The sequence below is a fragment of the Phyllobates terribilis genome, unplaced genomic scaffold (assembly GCF_046119375.1).
Source record: "Phyllobates terribilis strain yellow unplaced genomic scaffold, ASM4611937v1 Scaffold_1057__1_contigs__length_444171, whole genome shotgun sequence".
Classification (NCBI taxonomy): Eukaryota; Metazoa; Chordata; class Amphibia; order Anura; family Dendrobatidae; genus Phyllobates; species Phyllobates terribilis.
In genome coordinates this window covers 287,545-309,132 of record NW_027363817.1, presented here as the reverse complement: position 1 = coordinate 309,132, position 21,588 = coordinate 287,545, and positions in this window count along the sequence as shown.

Here is a 21,588-nt window from a genome sequence, read left to right as displayed (position 1 = left end):
TCTGTTTAACCCATGTCGCATGCAGCCATGTGTTTCTTTAAAGGGAGGTTAATATGAAAGGGGGTCGGAAAGATCCTCAATGACCAGAAAACCCTTCTTGAATTGTCAAGAAATCTGCCATATTTCCTCTACTCTCTCTTTGTCCCACTTGAAATTTTCATGAGAACAGTCTGAGTAACTTAAAATATTCACTCATCACTGCGAATCAATGATAATGTTACTAAACAACAGATGACTGCTTTAAATGAAATTAAAAAAAATCATGAAACAGGTGGTAAAAAGGTAAACTGACAAAGGATCGAATGTGGTTATTTGGCATACTGACATGTATGAAAGGGAGGCTTCCTGTCAACTGAATGATGTCAAGTATTTTTTTGCAGATTGCCAATAAGAACATTTCAAAATAATATGTTCCTTATTTTGGATAAGACACTTGAGCGAGGCACTATCCCTAAACCATAATGGGAAGATCTCATGGTTGACGGTCCAGTTATTGCTACATTCTATTACCTAAGGTTCATGAAAATTTACTCAACCCCCCCCCCAGGTTGTCCCATTGTATCAGGATGTGGAAGTATGAATGAACAGATCTGTAGATTCCTTGATCATTGTCTTCAACCTTGTATGGTCGATCTTCCGTCCTACTTAAAGGAGTCGAGAGAGGTTTTAAGGCGATTGGATGGTGAAGTATTGGAACCTGACATGTTCCTTGTGACATGTGATATTGAGTCCCTTTATACCTGCATTAGTCATCAACAGGGGATGCCAGCAACCAAATTTCTTCTCAACACGCAGGGTCTATCCAGAGACCTCCTTATCCGTCCAATGGACTCAATTTTGTTTTGGATCACAATTTTTTTTGTATTCAGGAACAGATTTTTCTTGCAGACTATGGGTGTGGCAATGGGCGTAACATTTGCGCTGTCTTATGAAAATCTTTTTTGTAGGGCTATGGGTGAGAGATATGGTTCAGACACAATATTCTCATGAATGGATAAGTAATTTTGTGTGATCAAACATCTGACTTTGAGAGCCATGTTAGAGATCTGAAAGACAGATTTACACAACGCGGATATCGAGTAAAAGATATTGACCGAGGTTACAGATTAGCTAGAGTATGTAACCTTGATGATTTACTGAAAAAGATGAAAAATCAAGATGAACGTGTCCTGCCAATTACCAGTTTCCATAGTCGAAGAGATGAAGTCCATTGGCCTATATTGAAACAGTTTTTTCTGAAACAAGAAAAAGCTGGTACAAATTGAATGTAAGTGGATAACTACTTTATAAACATTGGCACCTCTTGGTTTATAAGAACAGCTCAGTTTTGTTTCCTATCTTTAATTGTTGTATTCTTTCATGACTACAATTTACCATCTTTTTGTTCCCTTATTGTTTCCCAACATTTCATTTTATTTTCCTTATATTTGCGAAGTCGGCTGTGGCTTTTTAGTTTTATTCATTTTTATTTGTTTTCTCACTTCTTCTCTTTCAATCTAGGATGCAGTTTATCTCAGTGGCTAATATGAAAACAAGTCCCACATTTTTTCTTTCTTCCAGTATTTTTTACTTTGTCGTCTCATCTGGATATTGCTGCACGTTTTTCCATTTAAATGTGTTTTTATATATTTTTTTCATTGTTCTGTGTGTTTTATACACACTATTTTATTCTACCACTATGCATACCCTTTTTCACATTCATATGTTCTCTTTCTTTGCTTACTCATTACACTATTATTATTTTAATTTTACAATTTTTTATTACTTACTATTTATTTATTATCATTATATATATTTTTTTTTCTTAGTTTTTCATTTTGTGATCTTCCCTATTCCCCTATCACTTTATTTAGATTTTTTTTTTCATCATTCATTTCATTGACATGTCACAACGCATCCAATCATATTTCTTTGTTTATTTTTTAGCACCCTCACTTTTCACTCCATGCTTCCACATTCTGTCATTTTTCATCAGTTATCCACATACATATTTTTTTTCATTTGGCTCTTTTTCCCATCAAGGTCTACTTTCCCCACTGCAATAGGCACGTTTCCCCCATCCAATATAGCCGCCGCCCCACATTTTCCAATCTACAGTTATATGAAAAAGTTTGGGCACCCCTATTAATCTTAAGCTTAATGTTTTATAAAAATTGGTGTTTTTGCAACAGCTATTTCAGTTTGATATATGTAATAACTGTTGGACACAGTAATGTTTCGGCTTTGAAATGAGGTTTATTGTACTAACAGAAAATGTGCAATCTGCATTCAAACAAAATTTGACAGGTGCATAAGTATGGGCACCCTTATCATTTTCTTGTTTTAAATACTCCTACCTACTTTTTACTGACTTACTAAAGCACTTTTTTGGTTTTGTAACCTCATTAAGCTTTGAACTTCATAGCCACTTGCAAGTTGTTCTCCTGTTTGAATCTCCTCTGAAGAGTGGCATCATGGGCTCCTCAAAACAACTGTCAAATGATCTGAAAACAAAGATTATTCAACATAGTTGTTCAGGGGAAGGATACAAAAAGCTGTCTCAGAGATTTAACCTGTCAGTTTCCTCTGTGAGGAACATAGTAAGGAAATGGAAGAACACAGGGACAGTTCTTGTTAAGGCCAGAAGTGGCAGGCCAAGAAAAACATCAGAAAGGCAGAGAAGAAGAATGGTGAGATCAGTCAACGACAATCCTCAGACCACCTCCAGAGAGCTGCAGCATCAACTTGCTGCAGATGGTGTCACTGTGCATCGGTCAACAACGCACTTTGCACAAGGAGAAGCTGTATGGGAGAGTGATGCGAAAGAAGCCGTTTCTGCAAGCACGCCACAAACAGAGTCGGCTGAGGTATGCAAAAGCACATTTGGAGAAGCCAATTTCTTTTTGGAAGAAGGTCCTGTGGACTGATGAAACCATGATTGAGTTGTTTGGTCATACAAAAAGGCGTTATGCATGGCTGCAAAAAAACACAGCATTCCAAGAAAAACACTTGCTACCCACAGTAAAATTGGGTGGAGGTTCCATCATGCTTTGGGGCTGTGTGGCCAATGCCGGCACCGGGAATCTTGTTAAAGTTGAGGGATGCATGAATTCCACTCAGTATCAGCAGATTCTTGACAATAATGTTCAAGAATCAGTGACAAAGTTGAAGTTACGCAGGGGATGGATCTTTCAGCAAGACAATAATCCAAAACACCGCTCCAAATCTACTCAGGCATTCATGCAGAGGAACAATTACAATGTTCTGGAATGGCCATCCCAGTCCCCAGACCTGAATATCATTGAACATCTGTGGGATCATTTGAAGAGGGCTGTCCATGCTCGGCGACCATCAAATTTAACTGAACTGGAACTGTTTTGTAAAGAGGAATGGTCAAAAATACCTTCATCCAGGATCCAGGAAATCATTAAAAGCTACAGGAAGCGACTAGAGGCTGTTATTTTTGCAAAAGGAGGATCTACTAAATATTAATGTCACTTTTCTGGTGAGGTGCCCATACTTATGCACCTGTCAAATTTTGTTTGAATGCAGATTGCACATTTTTTGTTAGTACAATAAACCTCATTTCAAGGCAGAAACATTACGGTGTCCAACAGTTATTACATATATCAAACTGAAATAGCTGTTGCAAAAACACCAATTTTTATAAAACATTAAGCTTAAGATTAATAGGGGTGCCCAAACTTTTTCATATAACTGTATTTCTACTTTCATAGTTGCATTGGGCAAGTTTTCCTCATCCAAGATGGCTGCCACTCCATTTCGCACATACGCACTGGCTGCTCGGCTTGGACCCGGAATTTCAGCTTCAATGACTCCATCAGCGCCCTCCAATGCAGGTATTGATAGTGACCACGCCACATAATCATAGTGGAAGGCGTTGATAGAAATGGCCATCACCTCTACCACCTTTCTCACTCATTAAAAAGTTGGCTTCCATTCTCCACTTCACCACCCCTTCGGAAGCATTAGTGAAACGTGCATTGGAGGGTAAGGTGGAGGCTGCACAGGGAGTATGTGGGCATCGGGACCTATGTTCAGTACATATTATTGTGCCTGCTGTGTTTTATTGGTTTTTAATTAGTCCTATATCTTGTTTTTTAATATCTCTAGTTGTCCAGCTATATTTATTAATTAATAAAATTGTTTTGTTACTTGCGACTTTGTAGGTTCTATTTTGTAATTATAGACTGTCTGCTCTCACTGATTTTCCTGCAAATCTGTATGTGATTACATAGTTCTAGGAGAATAGTAGACATATGTGTGATTACTAACACTTCTTCAGCTTTCATCATGTCAGAAAGTGTTGGGGAAGGGGCAGTACAGCAGAGGTTAGCTTTGTCTCATTATACTTTTGTGAGCTCTTTTCTCATAGTGCTGTCAGCTCGGCTGTACTGCCCCATCTCTTAGCTGCTATTAATCTGTGCTGCTGGGTGCCAACTCCGCACATAATCAGTTTTCTTCCCCTTCTGGCAGCAGACAGTATGGTCCCTTTTACTTCCTTTGCACATGGACTTTTCATAGGTATATAATGCTACTGCAGGAGAGAGACCAAGCATGCATATCCAGCAGCACTTAGCACATGAGGTGGACATGCACATTGATAAACACTTTGAACATAAAACGGTGTCATACTATATGTTTAGATGTAGTAAATGATTCTTTACTCAATATTGTTTAACAGCATGTAAATGCTATTAACTATTTTTTTAGAACATGAAATACCCACGTAAGAGATATGAACACCTTGACATTCAGGGAAAAATGTAAATTTGCAATAAAATATATATAAAGTTTAAGATTTTCATACATCAAATGTGTTTATCATCTAAATCACTGCACTAAATAGAGTTTAGAACAAAATGGGTAATTTTTAATATTTGCTTAGCTACCGTTGAAGCTCGAGCAGGCATTAAAACATTTGTATCTGATACAATGACAGTAAATGATGGCGGTACATATAATCCTTGGCTTGTCTCATCAATAAACCGAGGTCCAATGAAATATAAAACAGGGCCGAATGGAGTGTGCACTTTCCAGTATGAGTGAAAAGTGTCCCAGAAAACAGAATATTTTTCGTTGTAGGAGCTAAAACCCATATTTGGTATCCATAGCCTCCTTTTCGGAACCCCAATGACTTTGGGGGAGAATCTGATGTATATCCATGGTTAATCCTCTCCCATATCAACATTATCGGCCAACATGCCTCATCAAATGATGCCGTCAGTGTGAAATCCATCTCTGTATTGATTACTGATGTCTTCACTCTAGAATGTTTTCAGAAGTACAAAATCAAAATATTAAAATGGTATAGAATAGGGGTCTCAAACTCAGCTGGGTATATGGGCCGCACACGGAAAAAAATTGAATTTGGGGGGCCGCATTCTTTGCATGACAAAGTGACATTTTTAGTGATACCATTTTTTTTCTATACACTTTTTGAACTGGTCCTCGTCTTGTAGTAATGCCCCATCCTGATCCTCATCTTGTAGTAATGTGCCCATCCTGATCCTCATCTTGTAGTAATGTACCCATCCTGGTCCTCATCTTGCAGTAATGCCCCATCCTGGTCCTCATCTTGTAGTAATGTGCCCATCCTGATCCTCATCTTGAAGTATTGCCCCATCCTGGTCCTCATCTTGTAGTAATGCACCATCCTGGTCCCCATCTTGTAGTAATGCCCCATCGTGGTCCCCATCTTGTAGTGATGTGCCCATCCTGGTCCTCATATTGTAGTGATGTGCCCATCCTGGTCCTCATATTGTAGCAATGTGCCCATCCTGGTCCTCATATTGTAGCAATGTGCCCATCCTGGTCCTTATATTGTAGTAATGCCCCATCCTGGTCCTCATCTTGTAGTAATGCCCCCCATCCAGGTCCAAATATTGTAGGAATGTCCCCCTCCAGGTCCCCATATTGTAGGAATGTCCCCATCCAGGTGGCCATACGTCCTCATCCAGGGGGCCATATGTGCTCACCCATGTGCCCATATGTCCCTATCCAGATGCCCATAGTGCACATAACAGAGAAAAAAAAATTCTTCTCACCTGTCTTCCGTTCCCTCGGTGTCCTTCTGCATATGCAGCATGCAGGCACCATAGACCCCTTGACAATTCCGGCCCGGACCAGTAGCCGCCGACATAAGCACTGTAGTGCAGTGTATTGCCGAGCAGAGACAGGCTCTCTGCACAGCAATACCAATGCCAGCTGCCGACCTATCAGAGGCCTGCAGCTGACATCTGCGTCAGTGATGTCATACGCCGCTGCGCTGGGACGCAGATGTCAGCTGCTGGCCTCTGATAGGTCGGCCGCTGGCATTGGTATTGCTGTGCAGAGAGCCGGTCTCTGCTCGGCAATACACTACACTACAGCGCTGATGTCGGCGGCTCCTGGACCGGGCCACGATCGGGGTCTATGGTGTCTGCGGGCTGCATGAAGCAGCCGGAGGGGCCGCGTGTTTGAGACCCCTGTTATAAATAGTGAAACAATATCTGGAATAAAAAACTAACTCCTAATAAAAGAAGTAGTCCAGTTATTTTTCCCATCTCTACACCACCCTTGCATATCAAATTCAGAAGTTGCTTTATATAAAGTGTGCTCAGTTCCCTACAATTCAGCCCCATCTTTGCTTCTCTTTAGCCTCAGTATTGATCCTCAGATTTCATAAAGTTATTTTTCTTGTATACTTTTCTATCAAACCCGTTATACTTCAACACAGCATCACACAGGCATCTACATCCAGTACCATCTTAACCTGCAGGAATGACATGGTAATTATTCTCAACTCTGTATTCCCTATACTTAATATAAGTATACTCTCAGAGCTGTCTAGTCAACATTAGTAGCCGTCATATGAACCTCTTCCCCATCCCTAAATCCCTATGGAAAAAGTATGTGGCACAATCCATGCAATAACATCAAACAGGAAAGTCCCCTGAATGGGTAAAAAACAGGGGCATAATGATCGTGGTCACAGAGGTCGCGACCCAGGCCCATGCAGATGAGGGGCCCGCTGACGCCAGCACAAACTTCAACTGGATGTGCATCCTCGGGTACACATTATGCTGACGTGTATTGAGGTGCAGCTCTGCAATACACGCTGCCGACCAATCACAGGCCAGCAGCTGACACCGGAGTGTACTTGACTTGGGGCGTATGGCAGGGATGTCATGCGCTCCAGTCACTTGCACACTGAAGTCAGCTGATGGTCTCAAAAATATATGCCACTGCGGCGGGGGAGCGGAGGGAAGGTGAGTAGAATATTTATTTTCTATACTTTAATTAACCCCCTTTACCCCCGAGGGTGGTTTGCACGTTAATGACCAGGCCAATTTTTACAATTCTGACCACTGTCACTTTATGAGGTAATTACTCTGGAACGCTTCAACGGATCCCCCTGATTCTGAGATTGTTTTTTTCGTGACATATTGTACTTCATGATTGTGGTAAAACTTCTTCGATATCACTTGCGTTTATTTGTGAAAAAAAACGGAAATTTGGCGAAAATTTTGCAATTTTCAAAATTTGAATTTTTATGCCCTTAAATCAGAGAGATATGTCACACAAAAGAGTTAATAAATAACATTTCCCACATGTCTACTTTACATCAGCACAATTTTGGAACCCCAATTTTTTTTTGTTAGGGAGCTATAAGGGTTAAAAGTTGACCAGTGATTTCTCATTTTTCCAACAAAATTTACAAAACCATTTTTTAGGGACCACATCACATTTGAAGTCACTTTGAGAGGTCTTTATGACAGAAAATACCCAAAAGTGACACCATTCTAAAAACTGCACCCCTCAAGGTGCTCAAAACCACATTCAAGAACTTTATTAACCCTTCAGGTGCTTCACAGGAATTTTTGGAATGTGGAAGAAAAGAATGAACATTTATCTTTTTTCACAAAAATGTTACTTTAGACCCAATTTTTTTTATTTTCGCAGGGGTAACAGGAAAAAATGGACCCCAATATTTGTTGTGCAATTTCCCCTGGGCACGCAGATACCCCATATGTGGGGAAAAAACACTGTTTGGGCGCACGGCAGGGCTCGGAAGGGAAGGAGTGCCATTTGACTTTTTGATTGTAAAATTTGCTTGAATAATTAGCGGACGCCATGTTGCGTTTGGAGAGCCCCTGATGTGCCTAAACAGTGGAAACCCCCCAAAAGTGACCCCATTTTGGAAACTAGACCCCCCCCCCCCCCCAAGGCACCTATCTAGATGCATAGTGAGAACTTGGATCCCCCAGGTGCTTCACAAATTGATTCGTAAAAGTGGAAAAAAAAAAACACTTTCATTTTTACGAATCAATTTGTGAAGCACTTGGGGGTTCCAAGTGCTCACTATGCATCTAGATAGGTGCCTTGGGTGGTCTAGTTTCCAAAATGGGGTCACTTGTGGGGGAGCTCCAATGTTTAGGCACACAGGGGCTCTCCAAACGCAACATGGTGTCCGCTAACAATTTGAGCCGATTTTCCATTCAATTTGTTAGCGGACACCATGTCGCGTTTGGAGAGCCCCTGATGTGCCTAAACAGTGGAGCTCCCCCACAAGTGACCCCGTTTTGGAAACTATACCCCTCAAGGATTTTATTAAGGGGTATAGTGAACATTTTGAACCCAGAGGTACGACACAGAATTTGATAACATTAGGTCATCATATTGAATAAGTTGTCATTAGTCTTGCTCGCTACTTGAGTTTGCATCGGGTACTCAGGTATGCACCATGTATCACGGTTGCTCAAGTGAAATGCTCAAGTCCCCGCCCGCATGTTTCACGGTTATTAGACACCCCCAAAAAAACATCGGGGATCGCATGGCAGGCAATCCCCGCAAGTTTTTTTTTTTGGCCGCGAAGAATATGGGGCGGAGACTCGAGCACCCACGATACTCAGTGCATACCCGAGCACCCGATGCAAACTCAAGTAGCGAGCACTTGCGCTCAACACTAGTCGCCATATCGTCATCATATTTTTTTTTTTTTTTTTTACTTTTGAAAAAAAACAAAACCCCAACCCTAACATTAGCACAACCCCAGCCCTAGCGTTTATTTTTTACACCGTTCCTCGTGCGGTATAAGTGATGAGATTAATTTTTATTCTTCGGGTCGGTGCGATTACAGCGATACCAGAATCATATCGGGTTTTTATGATTGACAGCTGTCACACACTAAAAGACACATATTTTGTAAAATCTAGTTTTTGCATCGCCATATTTTAGCCGACAGAGACATGTGACGGCTTGTTTTTTGCGGGATGAGTTGACGTTGTTATTGGTGCCATTTTCAGGCAAGTGACATTTTTTGATCGCTTTCTATTCCTATTTTTGGGAGGCAGAATAAACAAAAACCAACAATTCAGGAAATGTGTTTTTTTACATTTTTTTATTCTGCTCCGGGTGTGGTAAAATTGATAAGGTAGCTTTATTCTTCGGGTCAGTATGTTTACAGCGGTACCACATTTACATCGTTTTTTATGTTTTGGCACTTTTACACAATAAAAGCTATTTTATAGACAAAATTATTCTTTTGCATCGCTTTATTCTGAGAGCTGTAACTTTTTGATTTTTCGGATGATGGAGCTGTATGGCGGCTTGTTTTTTGCGGGACGAGATGACGGTTTCAGCGGTACCATTTTTATTTACATTCGTCTTTTTGATCGCGTGTTATTCCATTTTTTGTTTGGCGGTATGATGATAAATCATTGTTTTTTGCTTTGTTTTTTATTTTATTTTTTTACCGTATTTACTGAAGGGGTTAACTAGTGGAACAGTTTTATAGGCCAGGTCGTTACGGACGCGGCGATACCCAATATGTGTACTTTTATTGTTTGTTTGTTTTTTTTCATAATATTTATTGATGGGTACGTTATATTTTTATTTTTAGTGGATTATTTTTTTATTTTTTTAAAAATATTTTTACAATTTTTTATTATTATTTTTTTCACTTTTTGGGAGTTTTTTTTACTTTTTTACTTTGTCCCACTATGGGACTTTCACTTTTTTTATTCTGATCGCCTGCACAGCATAGGGATGGAGCACCATCCCTGTGTCATGCAGGCAGTCAGCGCTGGACAGGGAGAAGATAGTTTGGAGATGCACTGCGCATGTCCAAACAATCTTCCTGCTGTCTGGTGACCCGGATGTTGTCATGACGACATCGGGTCGTCATGGCAACACCCAGGAAGCCAGCGGCACACAGCGCTGGAGGCCGGAAGAGGAGGTGAGTATCTGCGATCACCTCCCGTTGCCTCCGCAATGCTGTGATCGACTTCGATCACAGCATTGCGGGGGTTAATGTGCTGGGAGCGGTGAGGGACCGCTCCCTGCACATAGTACCGGGTGTCAGCTGTGACAATCAGCTGACACCTGGCGGCGATCGCGCCCAGACAGCCTGTGTGCGGGCGCGATCACGATGACGTACTAATACGGGTCAGGCTCTTAAAGCCCAGGGCACTGACGCGTATTAGTACGTCATAGGCTTTAAAGGGGTTAAAGAACAGTGGCAGAATGTGGACATGTATACCTCGTTGGAGAATATATATACCAGAATGGAGAACATCCATACTAGGATGGGGGATATGTATACCAGAATGGGGCACAGTATGGGAGATATATATATGCCAGGATGGGGCCCAGGATAAGGGACACATAAACTAGGATGGAGCCCAGGCAGTAGCGTAGCAGGCAGGTAGTCCCTGGCCCCACACTCTGAGGGGCCCACCCGGAGCTACGCTACTTTTAACTGTTAAACTCTGCGGTAGAGCAGAGAAATACGATCTCCCTGTACTGCCACCATCGAGCCGCAATGACACCTGTGAGTCGGGGGGGGGGGGGGGGTGATCCAGTGCTAGCACCAGCACCAGTCCCCCCTGCCTGTCATCGCATGTTCAACTATATTGGTATTCTGGAGGCCGATACAGTTGAAAATAATGATGAGAGGGAGCGTCAGCTGATTCTTCCTCCCCCATCATTCCTTCTCGGTATCTGACGTCACTACATAGTGCCCACTGCACTGGGCTGTGTGGGCGCTCAAAACGCTCGCTGCAGAGACCGGAGCAGCGGGGGAATGAGGAGGAAAGGTGAGTATTGTATTTTTTTTTTAAATCAGTGAGAACATTGTGGTGGCCATATAACTGTATGGAGGACTATGGGGTACATTTTATTCTGTATGGAGGACTATGGGGGGTGCATTATACTGTATAGGGGAGTGCATTATACTATATGGAGGACTATGGAAGTGCATTATTCTATATGGAGAATTATGAGGTGCATTATATTGTATGGAGGACTATATTATACTATATGGAGGAATATGGGGAGTACATTATCCTCTATGGAGGACTATAGGGAGTGTGCTATACAATATGAATGACTATGGGGAGTGCTTTCTACTATATGGAGGACTATGGGGAGTGCTTTCTACTATATGGAGGACTATGGGGAGTGCAGTATACTATATGGAGGACTATGTGGAGCGCTTTATACTATATGGAGGACTATGGAGAGTGCAGTATACTATATGGAGGGCTATGGTAGTACATTACACTATATGAAGGATTATGTGGTGCATTATACTATATGGAAGGCAATGTGGGGGCTATTATAATAGTTGGAGGTCTATGTGGGAGCCTTTATACTGTATGCAAGCAATTATACAGTGTGAATGTTTGTGTGGGGTCCATCATACTGTGTAAAGGGCTGTGTGGGGACCATTATATTGTGTGGGGCCATTATACTGTAGGTAGGCCCATTACACTGCATGGAAGTCTGTGGGGGGTCACAGTAGGGGGATCATACTGTGTTGTCGTCACCATACTTTTCCGGGGGGAGTTGAGGGGTGGGGTACTATAGGGTCATCATACTGTGCGTGTGGAGGATACAGTAGAGGAATTCTACATCTACTACTAGGGTGTTCCACCATAGTTGTAATCAGGGTTACCTTGTTAGTAGCCCACTCAGAAGTTCCATCCCCCTAAACTAAGCTATACCTCTGGGCCCAAGATGAGGAACATATATACCAGGATGGGGGATATATACACCAGGATGTGGCTCAGGATAAGGTATATTAACCAGGATGGGGCCTAGGATAAGGGACATATATACCAGGATGGAGGGCATATACAGGTGCATCTCACTAAATTAGAATATCATCAAAAAGTTAATTTATTTCAGTTAAGATAATGACTTTTGTGTTTTCATTGGCTGTAAGCCATAATCATCAACATTAACAGAAATAAACACTTGAAATAGATCACTCTGTTTGTAATGACTCTATATAATATGAGTTTCACTTTTTGTGTTGAAGAACTGAAATTAACTTTTTGAGGATATTCTAATTTAGTGAGATGCACCTGTATACAGTGTGTATGTATGTATGTATGTGTGTGTATATATATATATATATATGTGTATATATATATATATATATATATATATATATATATATATATATATATATATATATATATATATAAATATATATTACGGTGGTGTGAAAAAGTCTTTGCCCAGAGGCGTTGCTAGGGGTTCAGCTCAGAGGGGGTGAAACATCTGAGTGGGCCCCTAACCAATTAACTTTGTACACAACTACGGTGGTGAACCCTGATCATGTGTATAGAGGAACCTCAGCAGATGACTGCGCTGTTACTGAAAATAAATCTCTACACAGAGACCAACACTGATATAACCGCCATATTGTGACCATATAGTGGTAGTTACCAGTCCTGCAGAACATGTAAGAGATTACTGTACAGTTTATATATAGTAACTTACAGCTGACGCTCTTTCTGGTGGAGTAGTCTATTTTACCGTCTTTTCCATCTGGCCCAGACCAACATGACAACTTATCTAGCCAGGACTCATCTGCAACGAAAACACATTTGACTTCTCACATTTCTTGCACTGTCTCTGTCATCTATTCCCAACCTGCACCAACTCATCATTCTGCTGATACCCCAATACCGATCTACAGCTGTCGAATGTGACCCTATTACTGCACCTACTGTGTGGTACAGAAACAGCGCTCCTCTTAATGCCCCACATAATAAATCCATCACTGTGTCACTTACATAGTAATAACGCCTCCTTTGTGCCCTCTAGATAACAAAATTGCTCCCTTGAAAAGATTAATGCACTGTGCAAATGCCCTAGAAAAGTGTCCACATTTTGCCCTTTGATGATTACAATATTCTTAGTGCCCCTATAACAATAATGCTTCTTATAACGGGTCTGGGAGGTGGAACCTCTGAGCTATTATACAAAGGGGCAGTCTTTGTAAGGAGGCAGGTGGCTCCCAGGGAAGGCGGGAAGGTAGACACGGCAGGTGACAAGAACAGTCTCAGGGTAGAAGGACAGAACGGACACGGCAAGTGACGGGAACAGTCTCTTGACAGGCAGGTGGTCACAGCAAGTGACAGCAGAGCCTCCAGGTAGGCTAGCAGGCAGGTAACAGGTGAGCGGGCAAGAGTCTCTGGACAGGCAGGTGGTCACAGCAAGTGACGGCAGAGCCTCCTGGTAGGCTAGCAGGCAGGTAGCAGGTGGGCGCTCCAGGTGAGCGGGCAAGAGTCTCTGGACAGGCAGGTGGTCACAGCAAGTGACGGCTAAGCCTCCAGGTAGGCTAGCAGGCGGGTAGCAGGTGAGCGGGCAAGAGTCTCTGGACAGGCAGGTGGTCACAGCAAGTGACTGCTAAGCCTCCAGGTAGGCTAGCAGGCAGGTAGCAGGTGGGCGCTCCCAGGTGAGCAGGCAGACTGATCCGTAGACAGACTGGCAGGTGCTGGTAGGCAGACTGTCGGACCGCAGGCATGCAAGCAGATAGACAGGTATCAAGCAGGTATCTGGTAACGGGACCTGAGGGCTGAAGCAGAGTTGATAGGCTTTGCAACAACATTGCTCGGGCACCTCCATTTTGGAGGAGGTGCCTTATATATGGTGAGATCCTCCGGCCATTGGCCGGGGACTCCTTAGGACGGCGCGCGGCCCCTTTAAGAGAGGGGGAGCGCGCGCCCTAAGCACAGTGGCCGGGAAGCAGCGTGCGCTGCCAGCAGGAGGCAGGGACGCAGACGCTACAGTACCCCCCCCCCCCTTTAGGCCCCCCCTTTTTAGGCCAGAGAGAAATTTATCAAGGATGAGCGGGGCATGGATGTTCTCCCGGGGCTCCCACGTTCTCTCCTCAGGACCAAACCCCTTCCAATCCACTAAAAAAAGGACTTTCCTCTTACCCTTTTGGTGGCCAGAATGTTCTCTACCTCAAACTCGTTTTCAGCGGAAACCGGAGCAGGAGGCGTACCTGTAGACTTGGAAAAAGAGTTAAGTACCACGGGTTTGAGTAGAGATACATGGAAGGAGTTAGGAATCCGCAAGTTGGCCGGGAGTTTCAATTTATAGGCCACCGGGTTGATTTGTTTGATAACTTCCAGTGGGCCGATGAACCGAGGCCCTAACTTGTAGGAAGGAATCTTGAGCCGGACATATTTGGACGAGAGCCAGACTTTATCTCCAGGACGGAATTGTGGTGGATCCAGATGTCTTTTGTCAGCCTGTTTTTTCATCCGCTCGGATGACCGAAGAAGTGCGGATCGGGTACTCTCCCAAATGGAGGAAAATTCGCTAACGAGAGATTCCGCAGCCGGATTGTCCACAGAGGTGGAGACGGGAAACGGGATCCGAGGATGCTGACCGAAGACTACAAAAAACGGGGATTTGGTGGAAGATTCGCTCTCGTGATTATTGTAGGAAAATTCGGCCCATGGTAAAAGATCCACCCAATCGGAATGGTGAGCATTAACAAAGTGCCGGAGGAAACTGGTTAAAATTTGGTTGATCCTCTCTACTTGGCCATTGGACTGTGGGTGATAAGCAGAAGAAAAGTCCAAGTTGACCCCCAGCAATTTACACATGGCTCGCCAAAAGCGAGAGGTGAACTGAACCCCTCGGTCGGATACAATGTGGAGAGGAAGACCATGAAGATGGAAAACATGATGGATAAAGTCTTTAGCTAACTCAGATGCAGACGGGACACCCGGCAGGGGAATGAAGTGAGCCATCTTGGAAAAGCGGTCAGCGACCACCCAAATGACCGTACAACCGGCAGAGACAGGGAGGTCCGTTATAAAGTCCATAGCTATATGCTGCCACGGGGCAGCAGGTTCAGGAAGAGGAAGGAGGCGGCCGGCTGGCAGGTGTCTCAGAACCTTGTTGCGGGCGCAGGACACACAGGCGGAAACAAAATCTATTACGTCCTTGTGCAGGGTAGGCCACCAGTAATGCCGGGTAATAAGCTGGAGGGTCTTCTTCTGACCAGCGTGGCCAGCTAGCTTAGACGAGTGTCCCCAGTGTAGGACCTTCTCACGATCAGGTACTGTTACGAACGTCTTTCCGGGTGGAAGACTATTTAGATTCACAGGGGCCACCTGCATTACTCTGGCGGGGTCGATGATGTGCTTAGGCTCCTCCTCAAGATCAGAGACCAAAAAGGATCGGGACAAGGCATTAGCTTTGATGGTTTTGTCTGCCGGGCGAAAATGAATGAAATCAAAGTGGGCGAAGAACAAGGACCACCGGGCTTGGTGCGGGTTAAGTCTCTGGGCGCTCTGGAGGTAAGCCAAGTTCTTGTGGTCCGTGTAAATTATTACCGGGTGAAGAGCCCCCTCGAGCAGGTAACGCCACTCCTCCAGTGCCAGCTTAATGGCCAATAATTCTTGATCTCCTATAGAATAATTGCGCTCAGAAGAGGAGAAGAGTTTGGAGAAGAAGCCGCAGGTTACCATTCTTCCGGAAGACGACTTTTGGGTAAGTACCGTTCCGGCTCCGGAGGAGGAAGCGTCAACCTCTAGGAAGAATTGTTTGTTGCCGTCCGGACGATGCAGCACAGGAGCGGAGGAGAAAGCTTGTTTTAAGGAAAGGAAGGCCTCCTCTGCTTCGGGCGGCCATTCTCTGGGATTAGCGCCCTTACGGGTGAGCGCAGAGATAGGGGCAGTCCGGGAAGAGAAGTGCGGAATGAAGAGGCGATAGTAGTTGGCGAAGCCCAGGAACCGCTGAATAGCCTTCAACCCCTCTGGTCGGGGCCACTTCTGGATGGCAGACAGTTTCTCAGGATCCATTCGTAGGCCGGTCTGAGAGATTATGTAGCCCAGAAACGGAAGCGAGGTCTGCTCAAAGAGGCACTTCTCATATTTAGCGTAGAGGTGGTTCTGCCTGAGCCTGAGCAGGACCTGACTAACGTCCCTCCGGTGAGTGAGAAGATCCGGAGAGAAGACCAAGATGTCGTCCAGGTACACCACCATGCAGGAGTAGAGAAGGTCACGGAAGATGTCATTGACCAACTCTTGGAAGATGGCGGGAGCGTTACAGAGACCGAAGGGCATTACAAGGTATTCATAGTGGCCGTCGATGGTGTTGAATGCCGTCTTCCATTCATCCCCCTGACGGATACAGACCAGGTTATACGCCCCACGGAGGTCCAGCTTGGTGAAGATTCTAGCCCCCCTCAGACGGTCAAATAATTCAGGAATGAGCGGAAGGGGGTATTTATTTTTCACTGTGATCTGGTTAAGGCCTCTATAGTCTATACAGGGACGGAGTGAGCCATCCTTCTTTTTGACGAAGAAGCCTGCTCCCGCCGGGGAGGTAGATTTCCGGATAAATCCCCAGGCCAGATTCTCCTCAATATATTCAGACATGGACCGGGTCTCAGCAGCGGACAAAGGGTAAATACGCCCATGGGGAGGAGTAGCGCCGGGCATCAGGTCGATTGGGCAGTCGTATGGTCTATGAGGGTGTAATGTCTCTGCTTCTCTTTTATTAAAGATGTCCGCATAAGACCAATAGGGAACCGGTAGGCCGGGTAGATTGGCTGGAGTAGGAGAAGGACGAGCAGGATGAACGGGAACTAAACAAGTCTTATGGCAGTCCTGTCCCCAGCGAAGGACTTCTTCGGTCTGCCAATCAAGCACGGGTGCATGTCTCTGGAGCCAAGGTAGGCCTAGCAAGAAGGCGTGAGAGAGTCCAGGCAGAACATGGAAGAAGATGCTCTGAGTGCAGCATTCCCACCTGCAGAGTTATGGATTCGGTGATGAGTTGGATGGGATGTGGTAAGAGGCCCCCATCCACGGCGGCGACAGATAAGGGTACAGCCAGAGGTTTGGTGGGAATGCGGTATTTCTCTACCAGGAACTGAGAAATGAGATTTCCGGCAGCTCCAGAGTCAAGTTGAGCCAGTTCAAAATAACGGTTCTCCCCGCAGATGATAGAGACCGACAGCATCAGAGATGGAGAGGGTTTACTTTTGTCTAGGGCGACCTCTCTGAGCGATCCTAGACACAGGCGTTTCCCGACCTCTCCGGGCAGGAACGGATCCGGTGCTCCTTACTGCCACAGTAGACGCAGCTCCCTTCGGCATGGTGTAATTCTTGACGGGTTTTGACCATCTTGGTCTGGTCGACCTGCATAGGCTCGGGTGAGTGCGCCTGGGGAGTAACGGAGGAAGTGACGGGTCTCTGGAAGGTACGGGCAAGGCGTGGAAACCTCCTCTCACGGGTGACCTCTTTGGTGCGCTCCTGGAACCGGATGTCAATCTGGGTGGCAAGTGTTATTAAGTCGTCGAGAGTGGTAGGAATGTCTCGACCGGCGAGTTCCTCTTTAATACGGCCGGACAGACCCTCCCAGAACACGGACACCAGGGCGTCGTTATCCCAGGCAAGCTCTGAAGCAAGGGTACGGAACCGTATGGCATATTGGCCCACGGTGAGACTTCCTTGGCGGAAGCGTAGCAGAGATGAGGCGGATGAGGTCTTCCGTCCTGGTTCGTCAAAAACTTTCCGGAAAGCCGTGAGAAAGGCTGGCAGGTTGGACACCAGGGGGTCTCCTCTCTCCCATAGAGGATTTAGCCAAGCCAGCGCCTCCCCTGTGAGATGGGACATGATGAAGGCTACTTTGGCTCGGTCGGTGGAAAACTGGTGTGCCAACAGTTCGAAGTGCAGAGTGCACTTGTTAATGAAGCCCCGTGCCTGGCCGGGATCTCCGCCAAAACGGGGCGGAGAGGCGGGGACCGGGAAGAGATGCCATGGTATTGATGGGCAGCGACGCTGCCGGGGTAGGAGTCGTGCGACTGGAAGCAAGTCCCGAAGGGGTAGTCAGTGTGTCCAGGCGGGAGTTAACACTACGCAGGTGGCTCAGGATGGACTCCTGTTGGGACCTCTGACGGGGACAGTTCATGGCATAGGTCCGAGAGCGAGGGAGTTTGGGTGCCACCGGGTTCCATGGCCCGAGCAAACTGTAACGGGTCTGGGAGGTGGAACCTCTGAGCTATTATACAAAGGGGCAGTCTTTGTAAGGAGGCAGGTGGCTCCCAGGGAAGGCGGAAAGGTAGACACGGCAGGTGACAAGAACAGTCTCAGGGTAGAAGGACAGAACGGACACGGCAAGTGACGGGAACAGTCTCTTGACAGGCAGGTGGTCACAGCAAGTGACGGCAGAGCCTCCTGGTAGGCTAGCAGGCAGGTAGCAGGTGGGCGCTCCAGGTGAGCGGGCAAGAGTCTCTGGACAGGCAGGTGGTCACAGCAAGTGACGGCTAAGCCTCCAGGTAGGCTAGCAGGCGGGTAGCAGGTGAGCACTCCCAGGTGAGCGGGCAAGAGTCTCTGGACAGGCAGGTGGTCACAGCAAGTGACGGCAGAGCCTACAGGTAGGCTAGCAGGCTGGTAGTAGGTGAGCGCTCCCAGGTGAGCGGGTAAGAGTCACGGCTGGCTGGCAGGTGGTCACGGCAAGTGACGGCAGAGCCTCCAGGTAGGCTAGCAGGCAGGTAGCAGGTGGGCGCTCCCAGGTGAGCAGGCAGACTGATCCGTAGACAGACTGGCAGGTGCTGGTAGGCAGACTGTCGGACCGCAGGCATGCAAGCAGATACACGGGTATCAAGCAGGAATCTGGCAGGTATCTGGTAACGGGACCTGAGGGCTGAAGCAGAGTTGATAGGCTTTGCAACAACATTGCTCGGGCACCTCCATTTTGGAGGAGGTGCCTTATATATGGTGAGATCCTCCGGCCATTGGCCGGGGACTCCTTAGGACAGCGCGCGCGGCCCCTTTAAGAGAGGGGGAGCGCGCGCCCCCTAAGCACAGTGGCCGGGAAGCAGCGCGCGCTGCCAGCAGAGCGGGAGGAAGACGCCGGGCACGGAGCGGAGAGGTGAGGGGAACGGCGTCCCTGCCTAGCAGGAGGCAGGGACGCCGACGCTACACTTCTTAATTGCCCACTTTACATTTAATAATGTCCACTGGGTCTCCAAACAAACAGCTCCTCTATATACAGTATAATGGACCCATAGCTCGCTAATACAGAGTATGATATCACCACAGCTCCACTATATACAGTATGATGGGGCCATAGCTCTCCTATACACAATATAATGCCCCACAGCTTCCATATACACAGTATGGTGTGCCCACAGCTCCCATATACACAGAACCCCCATTAGTACATGAATGCAGCACCAGAACCACTATTGGTAAATGAATGCAGTACCAGAACCACTGTCAGTAGATGAATACAAAACTAGAACCACACTTTTCTGCCTCTACATGCTGCCCACAAGATATGTAGCCTTCAGATTAACTACCCTTATATACAATAAAAGTACCTATAACCTTCAGCTCTATAAAGCACTTACCTTTCCCACTTCAGCAGCTGGGTGGCGGTGGCAGCAGGGTGACAGTCACAGTAGGAAACCAGTGGCAGAAAGGTGACCGCCTTGGCTGGGTAACAACCTCTGATCAGTTATAGATTGGTACATTTGTACTTGATCAGGACCATGGTCAGTACATGAATCCATTACCAGATCCACTCTCAGTACATGAATTTAACCTTTCCATACTGTGCCTGCATTTCTCTATATTGCCCCCAAAGCTCTCACCTCTCCACACTGTCCTCCATGCTTTTATCTACACATACTGTGCCTGCACTTCTTCATATAGTCCCTCACGCTCTCACCTGTTCATACTGTGCCCCCACTTCTCTATATTTTCCCCCATGCTCTCACCTCTCCATACTGTTCCCCCATTCTACCATCTCTACATACTGTTCCCCTTTTCTCTATACAATCCCCTCACACTCCCACTTCTCTATGTGGCCCTTACTCGCTCCAAATTCTCCATTATTTTCCCCTATTTCTCAAAATTGTCCCCTACGCTCCTACCTTTACATAATGTTCCCCACTTCTCTATATGGTCCCTGCACTCCTCCATATTATCCCCCACTTCTCCATATAATCCCCTCACAGTCCCATTTCTCCATATGGTCTTGAGATGCTCCCAATTCTCCATCCTGTTCCCCCATCTTGTCCCCTACGCTCCCACCTCTCCATACTGTCCCCCCACTTCATACTGAACACCCATTTCTCAATAAAGACGCCCACTTCTGTAAATGGTCCCCCCACTCCTCCATATTACTCCCCATACTCCCTTATCTCCATGCTGTCCCAACGCTTCTCCATCTAGTCCTCCCACCCCCATGCTGCTCCTTCTCACAATTTTCCACACTGCCGAATATGCAGGCAAGATGCGTCCTTTGCCGCTCTGCGGCTCAGGGATTACAGCAGCAGAGTGATGAGGTCAGCAGTGTGCGACCTCATCACTCCGCTGTATGTCAGGGAGGGGAGATGCTGAGCGCTCCCCTGCCTCCCAGTGCTGCAGTGTTGCTCAGATGTATTCACGTCTAAGAGATGTGAATACATCTGAGCAGTGAGCACAGGAAAGCCATGCAGCCATGGCTTTGCTTCATTATATCGGCGTAGCATAGCTCTGGGTGGGCACCCTTTGGTGGGCCCCCCTGAGCTCGGGGTGACCGCACCCTCTACCCCCCCAGTAGCTATGCTACTGTGTTTGCCCCTTCCAGATTTCTTATTCTTTTGCATGTTTGTCGCACTTAAATGTTTCAGATCACAAAACAAATTTAAATATTAGACAAAGATTGCACAAGTAAACACAACATGCAGTTTTTAAATGAAGGTCTTTAATATGAAGGGAAAAAGAAATCCAAACCTACAAGGCCCTGTGAGAAAAAGTGATTGCCCCCTAAACCTAATAACTGGTCGGGCCACCCTTAGCAGCAACGACTGCAATCAAGCTTGTACTATAACTGGCAATGAGTCTTTTACAGCGCTCTGGAGGAATTTTGGCCCACTCATCTTTGCAAAATTGTTGTAATTCGGCCACATTGGAGGGTTTCCGAGCATCTTTTTAAGGTCATGCCACAGTATCTCAATCGGACGTATGGAATAGACTGTCTAAATCACAAAGTGTGCATGTTACAAAAATTGGTTTCATTTGTGCACACTTGTTTTACCAGTCAAATTTGAAATATGTATACACCACACCTATACAGTGCCCTTTTGAAGGTGCTGGCTTTTGGGATGTTTACCTACCTAGCATTTCTTGTTACATGATTTTTGAGTAAGTGGGGTATAAGGTTGTTTTGTTTTAAATATACACATTTAGCTTTTGGCACACTTCTTTTACTAGTCCAATTTCACAACCGTATATATCAAAACAATACTTTGGGCTGTTGCTGCATTTTGATTTCTGGATGTGTACCTATCAAAGTAGA